We start from the raw sequence: 5,005 nt of genomic DNA, 5'->3' as shown, positions 1-5,005 counted from the left end.
TTTGACCTCTTGGGCCTGGAAGTCTATTTCTAGGCTTATATAAAGGGTCAAACTTCTTGAAGTGTGCCCAGGCCCAGAGCTACTTTGCTGGGCATGACTGTGTTTGACCTCTTGGGTCTGGAAGTCTGGTGGTAGTAGTAGTAGTATGATTTAAAGGCACAAAGTGATTGAAGTGTGCCCAGGCCCAGAGCTACTTTGCTGGGCATGAATGTGTTTGAACTCTTGGGCCTGGAAGTCTGGTAGTAGTAGTATGATTTAAAGGCACAAAGTGATTGAAGTGTGCCCAGGCCCAGAGCTACTTTGCTGGGCATGACTGTGTTTGACCTCTTGGGCCTGGAAGTCTGGTGGTAGTAGTAGTATGATTTAAAGGCACAAAGTGATTGAAGTGTGCCCAGGCCCAGAGCTACTTTGCTGGGCATGAATGTGTTTGAACTCTTGGGCCTGGAAGTCTGGTAGTAGTAGTAGTAGTAGTAGTAGTAGTAGTAGTAGTAGTAGTAGTATGATTTAAAGGTACAAAGTGAATGAAGTGTGCCCAGGCCCAGAGCTACTTTGCTGGGCATGACTGTGTTTGACCTCTTGGCTCTGGAAGTCTATTTCTAGGCTTATATAAAGGGTCAAACTTCTTGAAGTGTGCCCAGGCCCAGAGCTACTTTGCTGGGCATGACTGTGTTTGACCTCTGGGGCCTGGAAGTCTGGTAGTAGTAGTATGATTTAAAGGCACAAAGTGATTGAAGTGTGCCCAGGCCCAGAGCTACTTTGCTGGGCATGACTGTGTTTGACCTCTTGGGCCTGGAAGTCTGGTAGTAGTAGTAGTAGTAGTAGTAGTAGTAGTAGTAGTAGTATGATTTAAAGGTACAAAGTGAATGAAGTGTGCCCAGGCCCAGAGCTACTTTGCTGGGCATGACTGTGTTTGACGTCTTGGGCCTGGAAGTCTGGTAGTAGTAGTATGATTTAAAGGTACAAAGTGAATGAAGTGTGCCCAGGCCCAGAGCTACTTTGCTGGGCATGACTGTGTTTGACCTCTTGGCTCTGGAAGTCTATTTCTAGGCTTATATAAAGGGTCAAACTTCTTGAAGTGTGCCCAGGCCCAGAGCTACTTTGCTGGGCATGACTGTGTTTGACCTCTGGGGCCTGGAAGTCTGGTAGTAGTAGTATGATTTAAAGGCACAAAGTGATTGAAGTGTGCCCAGGCCCAGAGCTACTTTGCTGGGCATGAATGTGTTTGAACTCTTGGGCCTGGAAGTCTATTTCTAGGCTTATATAAAGGGTCAAACTTCTTGAAGTGTGCCCAGGCCCAGAGCTACTTTGCTGGGCATGACTGTGTTTGACCTCTTGGGCCTGGAAGTCTGGTAGTAGTAGTAGTAGTAGTAGTAGTAGTAGTAGTAGTAGTAGTAGTATGATTTAAAGGTACAAAGTGAATGATGAAGTGTGCCCAGGCCCACAGCTACTTTGCTGGGCATGACTGTGTTTGACCTCTTGGGCCTGAAAGTCTATTTCTAGGCTTATATAAAGGGTCAAACTTCTTGAAGTGTGCCCAGGCCCAGAGCTACTTTGCTGGGCATGACTGTGTTTGACCTCTGGGGCCTGGAAGTCTGGTAGTAGTAGTATGATTTAAAGACACAAAGTGATTGAAGTGTGCCCAGGCCCAGAGCTACTTTGCTGGGCATGAATGTGTTTGAACTCTTGGGCCTGGAAGTCTGGTAGTAGTAGTATGATTTAAAGGTACAAAGTGAATGAAGTGTGCCCAGGCCCAGAGCTACTTTGCTGTGCATGGACTGTGTTTGACCTCTTGGCTCTGGAAGTCTATTTCTAGGCTTATATAAAGGGTCAAACTTCTTGAAGTGTGCCCAGGCCCAGAGCTACTTTGCTGGGCATGACTGTGTTTGACCTCTGGGGCCTGGAAGTCTGGTAGTAGTAGTATGATTTAAAGGCACAAAGTGATTGAAGTGTGCCCAGGCCCAGAGCTACTTTGCTGGGCATGATTCTGTGACCTCTTGGGTCTGGAAATGTGGTACTTTGAAGGATTAAAAGAGTGAAACGGTCTGAAGTGTGCGCAGGTGTAAAGCAACCTTGCTAGGCATGAAGGTGTGACCTCCAGGGCCTGGAAGTCTGGTGGTAGTAGTAGTATGATTTAAAGGCACAAAGTGATTGAAGTGTGCCCAGGCCCAGAGCTACTTTGCTGGGCATGACTGTGTTTGACCTCTTGGGCCTGGAAGTCTGGTGGTAGTAGTAGTATGATTTAAAGGCACAAAGTGATTGAAGTGTGCCCAGGCCCAGAGCTACTTTGCTGGGCATGACTGTGTTTGACCTCTTGGCTCTGGAAGTCTATTTCTAGGCTTATATAAAGGGTCAAACTTCTTGAAGTGTGCCCAGGCCCAGAGCTACTTTGCTGGGCATGACTGTGTTTGACCTCTGGGGCCTGGAAGTCTGGTAGTAGTAGTATGATTTAAAGGCACAAAGTGATTGAAGTGTGCCCAGGCCCAGAGCTACTTTGCTGGGCATGAATGTGTTTGAACTCTTGGGCCTGGAAGTCTATTTCTAGGCTTATATAAAGGGTCAAACTTCTTGAAGTGTGCCCAGGCCCAGAGCTACTTTGCTGGGCATGACTGTGTTTGACCTCTTGGGCCTGGAAGTCTGGTAGTAGTAGTAGTAGTAGTAGTAGTAGTAGTAGTAGTAGTAGTAGTATGATTTAAAGGTACAAAGTGAATGAAGTGTGCCCAGGCCCACAGCTACTTTGCTGGGCATGACTGTGTTTGACCTCTTGGGCCTGAAAGTCTATTTCTAGGCTTATATAAAGGGTCAAACTTCTTGAAGTGTGCCCAGGCCCAGAGCTACTTTGCTGGGCATGACTGTGTTTGACCTCTGGGGCCTGGAAGTTCTGGTAGTAGTAGTATGATTTAAAGACACAAAGTGATTGAAGTGTGCCAGGCCCAGAGCTACTTTGCTGGGCATGAATGTGTTTGAACTCTTGGGCCTGGAAGTCTGGTAGTAGTAGTATGATTTAAAGGTACAAAGTGAATGAAGTGTGCCCAGGCCCAGAGCTACTTTGCTGTGCATGACTGTGTTTGACCTCTTGGCTCTGGAAGTCTATTTCTAGGCTTATATAAAGGGTCAAACTTCTTGAAGTGTGCCCAGGCCCAGAGCTACTTTGCTGGGCATGACTGTGTTTGACCTCTGGGGCCTGGAAGTCTGGTAGTAGTAGTATGATTTAAAGGCACAAAGTGATTGAAGTGTGCCCAGGCCCAGAGCTACTTTGCTGGGCATGATTCTGTGACCTCTTGGGTCTGGAAATGTGGTACTTTGAAGGATTAAAAGAGTGAAACGGTCTGAAGTGTGCGCAGGTGTAAAGCAACCTTGCTAGGCATGAAGGTGTGACCTCCAGGGCCCTGGAAGTCTGGTGGTAGTAGTAGTATGATTTAAAGGCACAAAAGTGATTGAAGTGTGCCCAGGCCCAGAGCTACTTTGCTGGGCATGACTGTGTTTGACCTCTTGGGCCTGGAAGTCTGGTGGTAGTAGTAGTATGATTTAAAGGCACAAAGTGATTGAAGTGTGCCCAGGCCCAGAGCTACTTTGCTGGGCATGACTGTGTTTGACCTCTTGGCTCTGGAAGTCTATTTCTAGGCTTATATAAAGGGTCAAACTTCTTGAAGTGTGCCCAGGCCCAGAGCTACTTTGCTGGGCATGACTGTGTTTGACCTCTGGGGCCTGGAAGTCTGGTAGTAGTAGTATGATTTAAAGGCACAAAGTGATTGAAGTGTGCCCAGGCCCAGAGCTACTTTGCTGGGCATGAATGTGTTTGAACTCTTGGGCCTGGAAGTCTATTTCTAGGCTTATATAAAGGGTCAAACTTCTTGAAGTGTGCCCAGGCCCAGAGCTACTTTGCTGTGCATGACTGTGTTTGACCTCTTGGCCTGGAAGTCTGGTAGTAGTAGTAGTAGTAGTAGTAGTAGTAGTAGTAGTAGTAGTAGTATGATTTAAAGGTACAAAGTGAATGAAGTGTGCCCAGGCCCACAGCTACTTTGCTGGGCATGACTGTGTTTGACCTCTTGGGCCTGAAAGTCTATTTCTAGGCTTATATAAAGGGTCAAACTTCTTGAAGTGTGCCCAGGCCCAGAGCTACTTTGCTGGGCATGACTGTGTTTGACCTCTGGGGCCTGGAAGTCTGGTAGTAGTAGTATGATTTAAAGACACAAAGTGATTGAAGTGTGCCCAGGCCCAGAGCTACTTTGCTGGGCATGAATGTGTTTGAACTCTTGGGCCTGGAAGTCTGGTAGTAGTAGTATGATTTAAAGGTACAAAGTGAATGAAGTGTGCCCAGGCCCAGAGCTACTTTGCTGTGCATGACTGTGTTTGACCTCTTGGCTCTGGAAGTCTATTTCTAGGCTTATATAAAGGGTCAAACTTCTTGAAGTGTGCCCAGGCCCAGAGCTACTTTGCTGGGCATGACTGTGTTTGACCTCTGGGGCCTGGAAGTCTGGTAGTAGTAGTATGATTTAAAGGCACAAAGTGATTGAAGTGTGCCCAGGCCCAGAGCTACTTTGCTGGGCATGATTCTGTGACCTCTTGGGTCTGGAAATGTGGTACTTTGAAGGATTAAAAGAGTGAAACGGTCTGAAGTGTGCGCAGGTGTAAAGCAACCTTGCTAGGCATGAAGGTGTGACCTCCAGGGCCTGGAAGTCTGGTGGTAGTAGTAGTATGATTTAAAGGCACAAAGTGATTGAAGTGTGCCCAGGCCCAGAGCTACTTTGCTGGGCATGACTGTGTTTGACCTCTTGGGCCTGGAAGTCTGGTGGTAGTAGTAGTATGATTTAAAGGCACAAAGTGATTGAAGTGTGCCCAGGCCCAGAGCTACTTTGCTGGGCATGACTGTGTTTGACCTCTTGGCTCTGGAAGTCTATTTCTAGGCTTATATAAAGGGTCAAACTTCTTGAAGTGTGCCCAGGCCCAGAGCTACTTTGCTGGGCATGACTGTGTTTGACCTCTGGGGCCTGGAAGTCTGGTAGTA

The sequence above is a fragment of the Electrophorus electricus genome, unplaced genomic scaffold (genome assembly GCF_041902795.1).
Source record: "Electrophorus electricus isolate QZ-2024a unplaced genomic scaffold, ASM4190279v1 Scaffold100, whole genome shotgun sequence".
NCBI classification, from domain to species: Eukaryota; Metazoa; Chordata; class Actinopteri; order Gymnotiformes; family Gymnotidae; genus Electrophorus; species Electrophorus electricus.
Note: the sequence above shows the minus strand (reverse complement) of the source record.